Here is a 19,506-nt window from a genome sequence, read left to right as displayed (position 1 = left end):
TCCGTGCAAAAGTCCAAAAAACCTCAGCAATGCTTCATTGCAATTCAGGGTCACTTATGGTATCCCCGAAGAACTTTCCAGGTACAGCTGAAATTACTGTACAAGTACCTGGAGCTCAGAAAGTGAAGACCACAAATAACAGGCCAAAATGTTTATTTCCCTCCATGTGAAATACAGGAGTACTACTGTGCTGTGGGATACATTTGCCAAAAACACCCAGCCCACTGATAACTTAGACAGGACCTTGCCACTGAGTTTTCCCACTCCTTGTAGCCAATGCTATCCTGCAACTAGCAAGCAGCAACCAGTTCCAGATAACTCACCAGTGGGATGATAACACTGTTGAAATCCAATGTTGTAACATGCCCAGTTCCTACTTTACATTTCACTGTTATCACACTAGTCTTAGGCAAACATTGAACATTGTAAACTGATTTTCTTAAACAAGGCTACCTAGTCTGTATGGCTTTGCTTGGGATTGGCAGGAACTGCTATTTATAGTAATAGGATGTTAAACCACAAGGTACTTAAAGAAAGTGTGGTGCATAGTTGCTGTTTCTTCTGCTAGCTCTTTTCTGGCATTCGTTCAATTTTGTCAACAATTTTACATGTGGCAGTTTAAACATCCCAAAGACATTTCACAAAGGTGTTAATTACATGCCAAGATTGGACAAAGATTAGTTCAAAGAGGCTGGCTGAAGATGAGATTGATAGAGGAATTTGGAGGGGGAATGTTATAAGAATGATGTCTAGAATTGAAGAGATTTAAGTCAATAATACAGAAGGGTGCAAAAGCGGCAGAGACAATATTTAAAAGCATTTATAAAGAAATTTCAATAGGCAAGATTCAGTTTTCATGTGAACAAATAGCATTAGTGTAGCTGGGCAAAAAGGTTGGCATGTACTGGTACTAGCCAAAGAACCTATATTACTATATTAGTCCAAGACACAGAGAAACTGAGACTTCAAAGACAAGGCTTTAAAAGGCTGGTGTAAGATATAGTCAGGAAGTGACCAGGTAGATTAAATTTGAAAATACTAAAGAGAGACTTGGATCTGAATCTAATGTAAACTAAGGATGGGGTTAATGGACGATTGAGCTAATACATGACGTGATAGAGGAGGCAGATTTGAATGAACTGGTTTGTGAAAGGAGTTGAGCAGGGGCAATGCCAATCAAAAGGACCTTGAGGAAATAAAAAAAAAATACCCATTCATCAGAATAAGCACTGATGTAGGAGCCAAATTAAAATCAGACTAGGTAGTCTTTGCAATGAAATGGCACAAGATGAGAACTTAACTCTGGATGCAGACACCAATCCAATCCCTTCAAATATTATATTAATATGTGGATGAGTTAGAAGAGTTCCATAAATGACCATAGTCTTGTAGTTATTTACAGAAACATGATAAAGATGGTAGATACGAGTTATAAATTATAATTCTGAATAAATGCCAAAATGAATAGATAATTTTTTAATATTTATTGTTCCTTGCCAAAACTACTGCCTCACAAAATCCTTATCTTTCTTGTCATGATACTCCTGAGCAAAAGCAAATTTACATTATTTTCCAAAAACCCTTCAAAATTGGATTATTGCCTAGTATTGCCAGTACTTCTAAAGATAGTGGGAGATTTAGAAAATAGAAAAGAGTTACCATGCTGTGTTGTGAATGTTCTCACGATTGTTGTGAATCATGAGAAAAAAAATTGAGGCATTTTAGATACAAATATGAGCTGACAGCTGGAGCTTTCTGTCCTGTTGCATCTCTTCAGCTGAGGGTAATGGCTTTGGGAAACCATGCCCATTTCATTTTTCAATAAACAATCCCCCGCTGAAATAAAATATGGATGACAATTTTAAAATAACACAAAATACTAGGTACATTTAATCATTGTCTAATAGAAGTACTCAATCTATAATCAGGAAAATCAGCTTCATGATATCCCTGTAAAGAGAAATGCAACACAATGTGGCCCTAAAGTTATGAGGCCAATTATTCTAAAGGATAAAATATGACCAAAGAGTGCCTGGATTACATTGGTAAGTACCGAATTAAGAAATAATTTAGTTTGCCCATTTTCACTCATCTGATTGGACTACCTCAGTAAGGTTGTTTACTCAGATTCAAATGGAAAATGTGAGCAACACTCACGTCTTGATGTGTACAAATATCCACCAACAAAATAAAACAAGCAACAGTTGTGTATGTGGTATAAAATATGTAGTATGAAACAATGGTTTACCAGGATAGAAACTGAAGTTCAGTCTGTAATTTATCTGTGGTATAATATGGTAATAAATTTTTTGCTCAATTTATTTCTCAGAAACATTAGTTCATATCAAATAACAAATATTAATTGTATGTCTAGCTTTTAGTAAGCTATTGCTAGTCTCATTGCTGGAAAAAAAATCACAATACTTCCTATTAAAATGCAATTACAATGTCTTTTGTGGTAAATAAAAGAGGAATCTACCGCTAACATTATTTGGGCAAGCTGCAATCAACCGCTTATATCTACAAGATTTTGAAGGCAAGTAGAGAAATGCTTAAAGACCTTTACTGTTAATTATTTCTTACTCAGAGGAATGAATTCTACCAGGCTGCATTAAAGGCATACAACTATGGTGAATAGAAAGGATTTGGCCATAAAGTCTTCATAATCTGCAGGAACTTAATCCTGAGATGCTCAAGGATTGCCAATGGTAAATTTGTGAAAGAAAGAATATGGAACTGTTGATTGTCAGTGATTAATAATAAAAACTACAAAAACAGGCAGCTAAATAATATCTTAAAATCTTAATCTTTTTATTAGAATAGTCATTCTTTATTTGAAATTAATCTAATTGGTACTCAAAATATGACTGCTGATCTAAACAATGTTAAAAGTCAGACGTTCATAACTGATGTACTATTTGATGTCAGCATGACTGGCGTCCTTAACTATCATTAATAAAAATAATTTTTGCTGTTGTTCTGCTCCACACTTCTACCTGCCTTCACAATTTGAAGTTTATATTACTTTGAGTTAAAATTTCTACATTAGCATAAGTTTCACCAAATCTCTACTTATTTTGAAACATCAATAATATCCCTTTAAATTTTCTATATACATTGCTTAATGTAATTTGATCAACTCATAAAATTACAGTAAATTTATATTGTACTTCGAAGTATATCATAAGCTAAGAAAATGCAGAATCTCCCCAATGACTGTTAGACTTTTACAGATGCATCACAGAAAGCATCCTTACTCAATGAATCAGAACATAGCAACCGTTTGTCCAAGGCCATCACATTTTAAAGCAATGTACCCCTTATACAAACTAAATTTACCTAGGACTAATCATAGCTCTAAGAAAATGATCTCCCCTTATGGCCAATTTCCCATTAGCTGCTTTGATTACTGTTTTGTACTTTGTATTTCAATGAGTTTCTCTCCCTCCCCCCCCCCCACCAAACAGATTTCTAAATCTTCAACATAGCAATTCAAAAAAATCTAATCTCCAAACTTCTAAACCTAGGACTCCGCATCCCCATGTACAACTGGATCCTTGACTTTCTGACAAACAGAATGCTATCAGTAAGGATGGGCAGAAACAGCCCCACGATTATCCTCATCAACAGTGCATCTTAGTAATTTACAATAAACCCAGAACTCTCCCTGTGTGGTTAAATTCTTATCTAACTCCATGTACAAGTTTGTAGATGACACCACCAGTGGTGTGAACCTCCAATGACAAGATGGAGTACAAGCTCCTCTACTTCCCCAATAATTGTTACAGATGTACCACAGAAAACATCTTTACACAGATGGATCAGTATAGAACAGGGCAACTGCTCTGCCCAAGACTATAATTATAAAGATTTTGAATTAACCCAGTCACTCTCACAGACTAGCCTCCCCTCCATCGATTATCTAGACTTCCTGCTACCTTAGAAAACTGGACAATCTAATCAACAATCACTCTCATCCTGGTCATTCCCCCTTCATCCCTCTCCCATCAGGCAAAATATTCAGAAGTTTAAAGCACATTGTTACCAGACTCAAACACAACTACTTTTATCACTGTTATCAGACTCCTGTTCCCCCAAACTACCTTATAATGGTCTGTGCAATTTATTGTTTACCTACCGCCTTCATTTTACTACCTCAATGTACTTATGTATGGCATGATCTACGTAGATGGCACACGAGCAAAAGCATTTTCCATTATACCCTAGCACTCACAACAATAATAAATCAACACCAATAAATCTCCTTTGATTGCCATATCTTTCCTCTAATACTGATCTCCCTTTTGGTCCAAATTATAACTTAACTACATGAAATCTTACAGCTTCCTTCCCACTAAGTATCTTTAAGTTTACACTTCTACTTATTCTCACAATTACAAGGTAATTGTAAAATTTGAATAATGTGGGTCACTGATAAATTCAGAATCAAAGTTATTTATAATAATTCATGTTGACTGCAAGAGAAATCCAGCCAAATCACACTTGGTTCTTGGCCTTCAGCCTTTTAGGTTATAGCACATCGTGTTCATAAAAATACTTCCAAATTCAACAATTTTTATCCTCACATCTGCTCCATTACTCAGTAAAGTGGCAGCATGCTCAAGACACAGCAGCCTCCCTGGGTCCAAGCAAAGGTACAATTGTTTGTCCTTTGTCTTTTTTTGTTTGGCACATCTACCCTACCAGTGAGTTGCTGGATAGTGATGGAGCTAGAATTGTTGCACACTGGATTGCCACCTGCTTTAGCCAGCCAGGCAATGTGCAATCCAACAAATGGTGGAAATACTTGGCTTTGTCATTTTTCTTGTAATCACAAGAAAGACCCTGTTGTACATTGGTAATGTAGAGAACTGCGAGTCTGATTCACTGGTTCATTGATGGAGAATGACAGCAAGAGAGCTGTGTTGCCTCAGTTGTCGTGCAGACAAGGCATCTTATCTTGGGGTCACCAATGAAGCAGACACTGGAGGCAGCTGTGTGCCACTGTATTCTGTACTGGGTTGGGGGCTGGCACCTCCCCTCAGTGCTGCCCTCTAATATTTGGTCCTGGGAAGACAGACATCAATCTACAAGCCATGACACTCAGAGACTTGGGCTATATACATTTTTTTTGAAACTGTTATATTTTTCTGCTATTATGATTATATGTGCAATATGAGCTGTACATGACTGTTGGTACTGTGTTTTGCACCTTAGCACCAGAGGAACACTTTTGTTTGACTGAGTTCCTGTGTATGGTTGAATGACAATTAAATTTGAACTTTTAAATCTGTGCCTGTCTTATATTACACATTCCTTGATTTGCTCAATACCTAAAATTCTAACAATCTTGAATATCATCCCACAGAGTAGTTAATGCCAAAAATTAGTTATCCTCTGGATGGAGAGCATTCTTCCTACTTCCATCATGAATGACTGACTCCTTATTTCCAGTCATGCCAGCTCTTAAATTCCCTATATTTGGTTTGCATTCCAACAACCCTCTATTTTCTGTAACTTTTGTTTTACCTTCTTTGTTTTCTACAGATTTACATCATTCATTCTAAATGAATTCTACTTATCACTTTTCTATCCTGATCAATTCAGTTCTTTTTTTCAAAATTTCACTCAAGTTATCCACTGATCACTTCCTAAAGTATACAGCTTTATTTTAAGCTGTCAACCTCTGTACTGTCTTTTTTAAAGCCTTCAAATTTCCTCTGCCATTCAATAAGGTCGATCCTATAGTTCAAACCCACTTGCCCACATAATCACTACCACCTGAATCCCTTCGCTCCCGGTCACAAAACAACTTTTAGATGCAGCGTCTCACACAAAATCCTGGAGGAACTCAGCATACCAGGCAGCATCTATGGAAAAGAGAATAGTCGATGTTTCAGGTCAAGACCCCTCATCAGGACTGGAGAGAAAAAAAAGAGTTAGAGTTAGGAGGTGGGATCCAACATGCATCTTCTCCTTGGAACCCACTTCCTTTCCAGTATGTCATTGGACTTTGTCTAAAGCCTTGTTGTTTTGGATTTCCCAAGTACCTCTACAAAAACATTAACTTGTTAGACATACAGTAATATATGTAGACAAAAATTGAGTACTGTGCACTGGACTGAACAATTTTTTAGTTGGTCCTTTGAATTTGTTTCATTGAATAGCTAATTTAGTTAAACCCTTTCACCTATTTTCAACAATGGTATTATTTTTCCTATTATAATTCCTATTAATGGACATGACCATTTTGTTTACTGTCTGTTTTCTACACACTGGCAAATCTTACATTCAAAATATTTTTGTATACAAAAGAACTGGAAAACAATCAGGCATGCAAGTGGATCAGACAAGATCTTGCTGAAAGGTAGAACAGGTTTAACATCTCAAACTCTGCATCAATAAATATTGCTCTATTGGAGTTACTTTATCAAAAAAAATCAATTAGGTTCATAGGCATAACCTTCCCTTTACAAATTCATGTTGGCACTCCCATAAGCTCAAATTTAGGTGTTCATTTTATCTTTATAGCTTCCAATAACTTAGTGTAACAAACAAAAAAAAACATACATTCATGCACATTTTCAGTGCATCTAGAATGGTACTTACAGCTACTTAAATACCATTCAAATGCAGTCACTTGTAACGCAGTTAGACACATCAGTCAACTTGCACATACTCAAAAAGAACAGAGTAATACTGCCCAAGAAATCTGTATTGATAATGAAGGCAAATGTTAAGTATAATGCCAGAAGGACTTTCCTATTTCTTTATTTGCAGACAAAAAACTAACATACCATCCACATGAAAGCATCTGAATTCAGTAAACTCTGAGGAGAAACCCGAAGTGTAATCACTAAGCCAAGACAAATGTTACCATTTAGATTCTAAAAGATTTTCTATCAGTTGTGTCAAGCATGTTGTAAGTTAGAGTAATATGTCAGAGCAATTCATAACCTCCTCCTTTTCCACTGTACCAAAGAACTGGCAAATTCCTATTCCTGTGAAGAAACAATTTAAATTTCTGATTTCCTACTAACCCACTCCCAAGCTGCTAGTTGGCGTGGTTCAAGAGGGCAAAACTAGTTTTGAAAGAATATAATAAATTTCCACGATTATCATGTTTAATTTACACTATTATCATGTTTACTACTTTCTTCTACTCAAATTCCACAAGAATTCCAAAGTCCAAATCAAGGTAGGTATCACATCAATTTTCAAAATATCCAGTTTAAGTGTGGACAGATATATTATTCATAGTTCCAAAAAATGCAGCTGGCAATGATGGTGTTACTAGGAGTCAGAAGTTCAGAGGGTAAACAAACTTCACATTCTAGCATCCTGTCAGCTGTAATCTCTGCACTCTGCTGGTTCAACCATGGAGGACAATGGGGGGGGGGGGGGAGGAGTGAGTATGCATTATTATGTTATTTTCCACATCTAGATTCTCCCCCCAGTATCTGCTGGAAATTACTAGTAAAAGGGCAGGCTTCAGTTTGGTTGCCATGCCTCTAATTGTGGATTACTGGCTTGGTAACTCAGAAATTCAATAGGGTTTGTAGTTCCCACAAAAAAAAACTGTAAACCTGAGTAAAATAAACTTTAATAGAACAGGAAAAAATGGAAAACAAAAAGCAAACAAATTATATTAATTATTTCCATAAGTTGTTTAGAAAGGAACCTCCAAAATATAACACTATGTTCTTTTAGGTGTCATGCAATTAAAAATTGATTTACCCTTAATTCCACCTGATTCCCCACCCAAAGGATGAAAAACAATTGACCATTTTTCAGTCATTTTGCATCTTGTCCATAAATTTGGACAGGGATTTCTAGTGGCAAATTGCCACTTCAGTGAGCCCTAGCGAAGCTATCGTCTATTGTGTAATTCCTTAATGAAGCATTCTAGGGGAACTTAACCATGAGGTTTTGTGGCTGAACATCATTGGTCATTCCAGGCAAAATATAATTTTTTCAATGCATATTCAGGTTAAATCCCATATCACTCTGTATTTATCTGATTCGTCACACAGTGAACCAATGACAGCCCCTGCTCCTCCTTGCCTATGGCTTAATCCTAATCTCTATCCTGCCTAGATGACATGCATCTTATACTTCAAATTAACCCATCTCATAACTACTAATGCTTTGACTCAATTTGTATCATCCCATTTCATGTTTATTTTCCTAAATCCAAAACCTCTTCCATAGATCCCAGAATCTAGGCACAAGTAGATTCCTCTCCCAGCCACCAATCCTGTTTCCAGCATTTTCCCCACTCTCTTCATGTCACAAGCCAAGTCTCTTTTCCCCACCAAACAATAAAATGCACGTCTTAGCCTCCTTTTCCTCAGCGTTGATTCACCTACTGACCATATAGAAGCCTGATCCTTCTTTCCCAATTAACCACAGCACAGAACCAATTCACAACACTGGTCCTAATTAGGCCTACACTGGTCTTACCACTTTCACTCCAAAGCACTAGGTAGACTCCCAGGTGGTACATATTGCTACCAAAATATTGCAACTGAAATATCCTTTAGGTGCAATGCAATTTCAAAGACGACACATTTTCTCCAAATCTACAAGGATAAGGCTTGAGTTAATATCATTACAAATACCAAGCATATAAAAAATAATTCTGCAAGATCCCATAATTCATGATTTGCAAGTTAATTGAAAGTAGATTCATTTTGTGTTTTACTGGGAATTATCAGTTTGGATATTAATTCTCAGGATTCGGGTGACATACATTTCCTTTCTAATTTTTCTGCTTCAAGGTTAAAGCAAATTTTTTTTTGTTCTGTGGATGAATTCGTGCAGAAAGATTTGGTCAATTTTAAAACAGACAAGACTACATGCTAATGTTTGATTCACTTTGCAACTTTAACCACTTCAAAGCAAAAATTAGTCTTGGCATCTCATGAAAAGTTATACAGGTTGAGTACCCTTATCCAAAACTTCCATTCCCGAGCCAGGCGCTGAAACATACGTTCTTAAGTGTTTTATATGCATAGAAAGGTACAATATGTACTATATACTAAGACAAATGTTTGACTGACGCTAAATAATACTGGATGTACCTGTTCTGACTTACTTAGTAAGAGAACTTCTGATTTTTTTCGATCGTGATCAACGATAACCCACGCACATCCTCACGTATACTTTAAATCATCTCTAGATTACTTATAATACCTAATACAATGTAAATGCTATGCAAAATAGTTAATATACTGCATTGTTTATGGAATAATGACAAGAAAAAAGTCTGTACATGCTCGAACAACAAGTGCTGGAAGAGCACTTCCGGGTTTTCACAATTCGTGGTTGGATGAATTTGCGCATGCGGAATTCGCGGATAAAGAGGGGCGACTGTATTCAATATTACCCTCAATTTTCAGTTCATCATGATAGATCTTTGCTTCTTTCATGATCAACATGCCATTAAGTAGCATATGTTCACTCCAATACTGATAAATCCACTCTTTCAATACATGATTCAGATCATCATGTTTCACTTGTTGCTGTGTTTTTATTGTTCATTAACTTCTGTTCATTACATACTTGAGGTCACATCTCAGAACTGTCTGTGGAGCACAGAGACCTTGCCTAGCCACTTGTAGAATTTTCCATTTGTGACATCATGCCAGTGCCCAAAAAAATATCGTATTCCAGAGGCTTTCGGATTTTGGAATTTCAGTTAAGGGGTATTTCAACCTGTACTAAATTTCTTTAAAATATTAAAAAGCTATCTTTGAAAGTCTCATGCTTACTAGTTCTGTAAATGCTCCTCTTTATATATTAGGATATTAATGTAAATAATGCTGTCATCCTAACAATACAAAACATTTTATCTTTCCCACTCTAAAATGTCTGACAATGTTATATTTCAACAATATATTTAATAGATAATATTTAATATAGATTATATAATTTCCCAAAATACTGCCACATCAATCTTATATTCTGCATTATGTGAAATTGAACATTAGGACTAGTTAATGTACAGTATAGCCATTTGGAAAGCTGGGATAAGAACCTGAACAACTTAAACATGTTTGATCATATAAAATTGACCTCTATGCAAATACACTAACAAAGCAGCTTCTGGAATATTTAATTTGATGAAAGGTATCTCCATCTGGTTTATACAGCGCAATATCAGCATAACCTGCATTGTTAATAATTGACAGGTCATCTTTGAAAACTACTGTGGCTTAATATGATCATGTTACATGAAGTATAAACTATGGTTGCCAATACTGTTACAAAATTACAGTATATAGAAATACCCAAGATTATAAACTGCACAATTGAGACCAAATTCAGTGATCAGAGTTCCAAAATTTATTTTAAATTACCTTTCACTCAAAAAACCCCTTCAATTTTCAGTTTCAGACTTCATTAATAGCACTGGAAATAGAGAAAGTTTATATACTTCAGATAAATCAGTTCAAATCTCTGCTAAAATACCTGTGAAAGGAATCTCAAGTGCATTATCACATACTAATTTCTAGGCTATAGTTTTCTAAGAATAGACATGACTTGTTATGTGAGGAAGTATTTTAGGGTATATTCACACTACAAGTTTAATGGTTTCATGCAGATGCTAAACTTGTGCAACACAAATCTGGTGTTAATGCCCAAGTTGAAAATGAAACAAAATAAAGCAAACAGAGACCCTCAGGAGGTCTCAAACTGAGCTAATCATGTCAAGAGTTGGCCCAAATCCAAACTCAGGCTGCACTAATACAACAGATATACTGCATGAGGAATTTAAAATTATTTTAGACTGCTTTTTGAAAAAAAATTGGCGTTAATGCATTCTAGGGAATATACAGAAATATATATATTTATCTTCAGACAAGCCATCCAATGGAATAACTAACATAATTATTATCACAATCAACCATGAAATGTAATCAGGAGCCATATAGTTACTACATAAATACCATGGCAGTCACTGCTGCAGAGGACAGAATTTAATGCATGAAACGCCAGACTCATCAGAAATATACTTTAAATCCTGCTTGAAAGCACAGGGCAAGGAAGACTTTATGGGATGATAATCCAATTTCTCTCTGCCATATTCTTCTCATTCCTTAATTAACTGAAGGGAGGCAAACTGGCCTATGGAAAGATAGAATTGTTTTATCAGTTGGGCAGAAGAGTGCCAAGTAGAATTCAACCAAGGAAATACGATGAACTGCACATATTAAGGTGCCAAGGGAAAATAAATACACAATAAAAGGGAGGTTATCAAGGTACGTAGAGGAACAGGTAGGACAAATTGAATCAGTGATTTCCTTTAATAACTATGGCGCACATTATAAGTGCTGAGAAGCAAGGCTAACACAACGATCACAGATTTATGATTACAGTTACAGATCCCACAACCTGCCTGGGTCACAGAGGTGTAGTATAGATGAGCTCTGCACCAGTCGTCTACATCTCTCATGGTTGTGGGCAGGTGCCTGGGTGCAGCAAAGCTCTCTCTGGTCCACTCTGCAATGTTGTCTGTCCATTTCTTCCTCTGTTTCCCTTTTTTCTTTTCTCTGCACCATTCCCTGAAGAATAGTCTTTTGAGACCCACTTGATTTTGTTATGTGGCTATGCCATCTCTTCTTTACTGTGGACAGTAGATCTTCATAGTGTCTTATATACTAGATGATGGTTCTTCTTCGTCATTTGAGACATGATCTGAACGTATAGAAGATCCTGAGGAGCCTTCTGAAGCATCTCATTTCTACCACCTGGATCTATTTGGACCTCTGTTATCAAAGTCCATAATTCACAGGTATACGAGAAGATACAGAGCACCAGCGCATGTGGGAGTTTCAACTTGCACCTGAGAGTGACGTTATTGTGTCTCCAAATTAGTTTTAGTTTGGCCAGCATTGCTGTTGCTTGGCCTGTCTTTTCAAGGACTTCAGGCTTTGATCCTTCTTGGTTGATGATGGCGCCAAAATACTGAACTGTTTGACAGTCTCTAGTTCTTATCCACTGACTGATTTTTGGCGTGATTGGCTCCTCACTGTCACTCATCAGCTTGGTTTCCTCTGTGCTGACCTCCATGCCGTATCTAGTAGATGTATCATCCAGACAGTTCACAAGGCAGACCAACTCATCTGCGCTTCCTGCCAGCCCATCAATGTCATCAGTGAACCTGAGTTTTGTTATAATCTGTCCTCCAATGCTGACTGTGCCAATATGGTCTTCCAGGGCATCAGTCATTACTTGCTCCAGGAAAATATTGAATAGCACACGTAAAAGAAGCCAGCCTCATCAGACTCAGCTGACGTGTGGAAATACTCTCCAACCGTGCCTTGAACAAACACCATACTACTAGCTTTGGTGTAGAGCTGCTCAATGATTTGGATCAGCTTCTGGCCCGCGTTGTATCTCTTCACTGTGACCCAGAGTGCATCATGCCTTCCTGAAGTCTTTGAACCACAGGTTTAGTAAGTTATTATTGAGATACAGTGCAGAATAGACCCTTCCAGCCGCACCAACCAGCAACCCTTGATATAACCCTAGCGTGATCTGGGACAATTTACAATCAAATAACCTACCAACTAATACGTATTTGGACTGTGGGAGGAAACCCATGCAGTCATGAGGAGAACGTACAAACTCCACACAGACAGTAGTGGGAAATAAATCCAGGTCACCGGTACTGCAATGCATTGTGCTAACTAACCACTGTGCTACTGTGCCACCCCAGACATTTAATTCTGGCCAACTTGGAGGAAAGACAAAGCATAGAAAACCTACAGTACAATGCAGGCCCTTCGGCCCACAAAATTGTGCCGAACAAGTCCCTACCTTAGAAATTACTAGGCTTACCTATAGCCCTCTATTTTACTAAGCTCCACTTACTTATCTAAAAGCCGCTTAAAAGACCCTATCGTATCCACCTACACCACCGTTGCTGGCAGCCCATTCCATGCACTCACCACTCTCTGAGTAAAAAATTTACCCCTGACATCTCCTCTGTACCTACTCCCCAGCACCTTAAACCTGTGTCTTCTTGTGGCAACCATTTCAGCCCTGGGAAAAAGCCTCTGACTATCCAGACGATCAATGCCTCTCATTATCTTATACACCTCTATCAGGTCACCTCTCATCCTCTGTCGCTCCAAGGAGAAAAGGCCGAGTTCACTCAATCTATTCTCATAAGGCAACATTCTTGTAAATCTCCTCTGCACCCTTTCTATGGCTTCCACGTCCTTCCTGTAGTGAGGCAACCAGAACTGAGCACAGTACTCCAAGTGGGGTCTGACCAGGGTCCTATGTAGCTGCAACATTACCTCTCGACTCCTAAATTCAATTCTCTTGTTACAGGAACCCAAGTTACTTAGCCCATCAATACTATTCCACTATTTAATTAGGTCTGTAAATCTATATCTCAGTTTCATCTACCAACCCTTTTGCACTCAGTGAAAAGATTTGGGCAGTAATTAGAAAGACAGTTATAGTAATCTTTGAGTCCAATTCTTAAAGTTTCTAACAGTATGCATAAAACTTTTGTCTGTCATGCAGTATGCCCTGATGGAAAAATAAAGCATTTTTAAAACTCAGATAACTATCAGCTAGCAGTTAATGTATTTGACATAAGAAAATTCAAGTTATATAGATTTTTCTTGGTTCAGATTTCTATTACCTGGTTACAGATGCAGGATTAAAATGACCTTAAAAAGTACTTTTTTTTTGACAAAGGTGTATCACCAGCTCAAAATGGCAAAGTAACTTTCAAAGGAGATTGTCTCTAAAGGGTCTGCATAAAACTGAACTTCTAATGTAATATTGTGAACATTACAAGATACCACATGAGCATGCTATATGGGCACATTTATCTGTATTTCTGTGACCCAGACACCAATAGGAATCAAGTCCTAAATATCCAAGTCTGTGGTCTTGTATTGTGACTATCCCAGCAGCCATAGCCCTGCATTAAATAATAGCATGCCCATGTTATGTTTAAATGTACCAGTTTTACTTAATACTAACTACGTATAGATTTGGACATAAAAATGAAGTCTCAGTTAGGTCAAGTGCCCTCTGAATTTTGCAACCATTTAACTTTCAATATCCTGCACCATGCAAAGCTATAGACATAATACTTGCCAGCGTTCATGGCCATTTCCTATTAGTTAGCTTATTGCTCAATAAGGTGGAAAGGGTTATATCCCCAGTGCAACATCATTTGCAAAAAGTACAAGATTCATGTTCACCACACCAGATGGAATAAAACCATTATAGTACAGTTAAATACTTAATATTGGTATCAATATTTTTTAAACAATCATGCAAGAGTTTGCGATCATCATTATTGAATCCTGGGGTCAATACCGAAGATTGAATCACAAAAGCCTATCAGAAGTTGAGACCCATTCGCTGGAGCCCACGATTTGTAAACCCACTGAGGAAGTTGAAGACCTGTTGTCTGCGAGTCTGAGCTTGCAGGAAATTAGAAGCAAAAGACAGCCTGTCCTGGGGTTGGAGGACTGTCTGGTTATTGGAGGGGCTTATTCTGCTGTTGTTGTTTCTGCTTGTATTGTTCTGTGGAATATTGTGGGTGTGATATGGTGGTGCTGGAACATGTAGCGACACTTGCAGGCTGCCCCAGTACATCCTTAGCTTATGTTGATTGTTAATGCAAATGATGCATTTTACTGTATGTTTCAATGTACATGTGATAAATAAAAGAATTAAACTGAATCCAAGCTGAATGTAAATAGGAATGGGTGGTATTGGTGGTGGTTTTACTTTGCAAATATTCATTGAAACTTGAAGTAGATGCATGACAGGCACACTTTTCTTGCTCACAGCTAACCCTCTAGTTATTTTAATTTCTTGTTTTATCCCAGCTTTACCATCTAGTTCACTGCCATGTAGAATTAGTCTGACAGGATAGTGTTATGCAGAAAACATCAGATTCCAGTCATAAGAAACAATGAATAGGTAAAATGGAGTATCTCAGTAAAGAGAATGTGAATGCCTACTTTAAAATTTCTTCAGTGTGTTCAAAGGTCAATCCATTCTGGTAATGTGTACAGCTTATTTTGCCTTGATTTCACTTGTCTCTATAGATGATATAAAACTGTACTTAAGCCACTGCAGCAGCAAATACTAAAAAGCCATTTTCCCCTCCAGCTTCACCCCCCAAACGTCGAAGAAAGGTTTTGAGAGAATTATTGCATACATTTCTAGTGGTAGAATGAAATCCTTTGCTGCTCACACAGGGCAACAATAACATGCAGATAACTGACGATCACCAAACCTGAGTAAGATCTGTAAGAATGTATTTATCCCACTGTTGATGATAATGTTGAGTTGGAGGCAATGCTGAACATTCTGTGGACAGCAAACCGACCAATGCTACAGATACCAATAGTGCTAGAAGACAAAAGCATTGACATCCACAGAATTTTTAATTGTGACTAGCAAACTGATTTAATGTTTTTCTTGCCCATGGGTGCAGAGAGACCTGTAATAGTTGCTCTGTCTGCTTCTGCACTTTGGCTCTACTGTACCCCTAGTATCTATCTTTTCTCACTACCCATTACTCATTTAAAAGCTGCCATATGGTCCTACCCAGAAAGTGCTAGCTTATACATCAATGTAGATGAAACCCAAATCTAAGACACTAATAGTTTTTTTTTGTTGGAAGTCTACGAAGGAAAAATACTGTTCCCAAGTCCTCGACTTCAACCCTCCTACTAATAGTTTTTTTTTGTTGAAGTCTACGAAGGAAAAATACTGTTCCCAAGTCCTCAACTTCAACCCTCCTACTAGCAGGGGCCAAACTAAACTGCTTATGACCCAGTATAGTTTTAAAATTCAAGGTAGTCTTCATGAACAATGCCGAGTTACAACTCCACAATCAGCTGAATGCACCTTTCTCAATTTATCTGTTGCAGAAACAACTGCAAATATGTATTTTTTTTAAACTCCAATACCCTCCCTATATTCAACACATCTGCTCTTCATCAGTTGTGGCCTTAATTTCTGTAGTTCTGTCCCCAAACAATACTACAGAAAAACACCATTTTAGCAAATGTTTGATCATCTGTCATATTCTCATATGGGTTCTTAAGCAAATTTATTCATATCATTTTTTGACAAAAAAAACTGCTCTTATTCTCATCCAGATCTATTCACCCACCACTTGTATCTGATGATTTTCAAAGGTTCCTGGTCAAGGAACAATTCCATTTTAAATTTCTCATTCCAATCTTCAAATCCTTCCCCATCTCCTCCAGCCTATAAGATACCTGCCCTCCTCCATATCTAGCCTTACTGAACAATCAAAATCATAATGGTCTTTTCACCTGCTATGATAGAGGTGAAAAATGATGAGAGGCATTGATCATGTGGATAGCCAGAGGCTTTCTCCCAGTGCTGAAATGGCTAACATGAGAGGGCATAGTTTTAAGGTGCTTGGAAGTAGGTACAGGGAGGATGTCAGAGCTAAGTTTTTCACAGAATGGTGGATGTGTGGAATGCACTGGTAGAGGTGAATATAATAGGGTCTTTAAGAGACTCTTAAGAGAGGTACATGGAGCTTAGAAAAATAGAGGGCTATGCAGTAGGGAAATTCTAGGCATTTTCTAGAGCAGGTTACATGGTCGGCACTATATTGTGGGCCGAAGGGCCTGTAATGTGCTGTAGATTTCTATGTTCTATATGTCTCCAAATTCTGGTATTCTTTCTTGAATAAATAACAAATTATTTCAGTAAACTTTGGTCATCTGTCTTAATCACCACGCCCCAAATCCCTTGGGTAAGTTTGTTTGCCATCATTCAAAGGAAAAAAATATGTTCCAAAAGGCGGAGTCCTGCTAAATAAAATAGCACAACTGCACACAGTAGACTTTACTGAATCAACAAGCTGGAAGAAAACAAATGGGAATTGCATAGCACACAGCGGTTACAAATGTATTACTAACCCACCTATGGTGCAGGTGTCACACGTCAAAGCAACAATCTCTTGTTGTTTGGCTTCCCAGTTTTCCATCAGCTCCTAACAATAATCTATATCAGACCTATTCCAGCAAAACAAAATGTGCATTTCAAGTTTGGATATCCCTAAACTTGTATTTTTGTACAGATACAACTGGATTAAAAAATGCACAATCGCCTTCAAATTACGATGTGAACTACCAGAGGAACTCAGCAGGTCGGGGAACATCTGTGGAAATTATGCCTTTAAATTGTGCAATGGGGCAATGGGCGTAGACTCAATAATCTTCTACAATTCCTTTCTCAACTTTAGTGGTGCATAAACCTCTTCGAACAAATGGAATAATGCTCCAACTAAAATAGCAACAGTAATTTCAAATGCCCTAAATATTCACGCCTATCATCCCCTAAATTCCGAAAATACAGTTAGATTCGAGCGCAGATACCCAGACAGTTCCAGTATCAATAGAAGGAAACTCTACCAAATTCAAATTGCATGTCGCGACATTAAAGATAAATTTGTTTTAGGTATATGCATTTGAACCTGATTGCATTTTTGGAATTTAGAGGATGATGAGTGTGAATACATGCAGCTAATTATGCAGATCTGTGTTAACAATAAGTTGCTGCTGATTTGAGAAACTTTACTACTTCAATAAATGTAATTAAGCCTCGTTTAAAGACTAGCGTTCCAACTAAAAACTATTCCACAGTTTGTCAACAACCCGGGAGTGAAAAGCTGGGGAGTTTAAAAAGTACTACCTTGGCCCAAGTAAACCCCCTTGGGTTTTTTTTTTAACTACAGGTCACGTCGGTCAACTTAAATTTGGCCGGTCGCACACTTCCTCTGGGAATAAGCATCCCGGTCTAGGAAGGGCGAGAGCGGGGAAGCGACACTCCCGGACACCCACACCCGACTCTCGGGATGGCCCGGGGCGGTTACCAAAGTAACGGACACCAGAGCGGGCGCAACTCCGGCCGCGGGGGAAGAGCCCACCCCTCGCACCTCACGAGGGCAGCGACAAGTTTTCCAGGAGCGCTGGGGGGAACTGGCTCTCGGAGGGTTAGCACAAACTTTACTCAAACCTCCAGCCTGCGACCGTCTTATCTTCCCCCACCCCATCTCCGAGTAGCCGAAACCTCCGCTGGCGGGTATCCCGCTTCGCCCTCCCAGCCGCTCCCTACCTTATTCCCGCTTCCTCGCCGTCTCCTTTCTTCCTTTCTCTCTCTCTCTCTCTCTCTGCAACGCGCTCTCTTTGTCCCCAATTCGGACGGTAACGGCGGGTGGGTTTTTTTTATCTCATTCCGCCGGTGGACTCGGTTTGCTCGGCTCGCTCTGCCTCTTGCCCATCCACCCCCTCAGCCTCCGTCAAGTGAGGTGCAGCCCGGCGGGCGGACGGCATTGACGAGCGGCTGTGTCTCAGGGGGAGGGGCGCGCCGCGCGCGTGTGGAGAGCCAGCGCTGAGTCCTCCTCCCTCCCCCCGCGCGACTGTGTGCGCGCCGGGAGTCAGCCAACCGCGCGGTTCTTTGTGACGTCGGCGCCTACCATCCTCCCGTGTATAACAGAACCATTCATGAAAAGTGTGCGCTGCTGCTGGTCTGTTGTGAGAGAATGATGACATTCCCTCCGTATGGCTTTTCAGTACTACCTCAGAAACAATCTGCTTCATAAATTGCACGATATTGTTAATCTGTAGGGTGTTGGACTTAATTTGGCAAAACCTTCACATCTGAACCTATTAACCAATAGCAATGAATTGTAATAACGAAGTAATGATAAATTCATGCTTTTTAAATATCTTACCATGGCGAAATATTACTTTGCTATATGTGGAACTCGCAAAAGTGGAGCTTCTTTGAACTGACGAGTCCCCAAACAATACAAAATTAATACTCGGGAGGGTCGTTGCCCACACTTTCGTCCGGTTTGACAAATCGTAGTAAACGACCCAAGTGATTTTACGTGTGCAGAAATTATGTTGGATTTTAGCATAATCTTTGCTATTTCACTCTCTGATAATTTCTAACAGTCTGTCCCATTTTAAAAAAAAATCTATTTTTTCCAATTTCAGAAAGAAACAAATCGGGATATTTCTTGACAGATCGTCATTCGCGACAGCAATTAGGCAAAATGCGGAGCGCAGTAAACAAGTGTCAATTGTATCTGCCAAATGTCTACAACTACGGGTCCAACTGCAAATGTCCCTTCTCCGCAGTCGTGCGGTTGAACCAATGCCTCTACACGTTAACATCCCAATTTCCGAGCCTCACTTTTATCACCAATGTAAGTAAATGCCGAGTTTCATTAGAAGGCAAAGTTCTATATGCAGCCATAGGCTGGATCCGCTGAAGCACGTCTGTCACCCACGGGCATTAAAAGATTAGTACTTCTTCAGCTAAGTCTGATTCTGTACGACTAAACTGTAAAACGAGTACTGGACTGGTTTCTTGAACTATGGTTTACCCATTTTAATGCTGATGTACTACCTTTTAATGGAATTTTTGCCATGTTTTGAATTAATTTAGCAAAAGATTGTGCCT

At 38.5% G+C, this 19,506-nt stretch overlaps 1 protein-coding gene across 7 annotated transcripts in view; it reads right to left on the bottom strand.

Annotated features, from left to right (window-relative positions):
- Positions 1 to 18,363, bottom strand: part of rhobtb1 (Rho related BTB domain containing 1) — a 70,534-nt gene extending 52,171 nt beyond the window's left edge. The window contains exons 1-3 of one of the 7 annotated variants that reach the window (XM_059947374.1): positions 18,151 to 18,349; positions 15,284 to 15,399; positions 10,362 to 10,413 (exon numbers count right to left, since the gene is read on the bottom strand). The gene's annotated coding sequence lies outside the window, so the exon portion shown is untranslated. Of the gene's footprint in view, positions 1 to 1,659; positions 1,837 to 10,361; positions 10,414 to 15,283; positions 15,400 to 18,150 lie in introns of all 7 variants that reach the window. The other 6 variants (XM_059947376.1, XM_059947375.1, XM_059947373.1 and 3 more) reach the window with 6 other exon arrangements.
- Positions 18,364 to 19,506: the final 1,143 nt, after the last annotated feature.

This window comes from Hypanus sabinus, chromosome 22 (genome assembly GCF_030144855.1).
Source record: "Hypanus sabinus isolate sHypSab1 chromosome 22, sHypSab1.hap1, whole genome shotgun sequence".
NCBI lineage: Eukaryota > Metazoa > Chordata > Chondrichthyes > Myliobatiformes > Dasyatidae > Hypanus > Hypanus sabinus.
The sequence above is the reverse complement of the archived record's forward strand: the minus strand, read 5'-3'. Positions and strand labels throughout refer to the sequence as shown.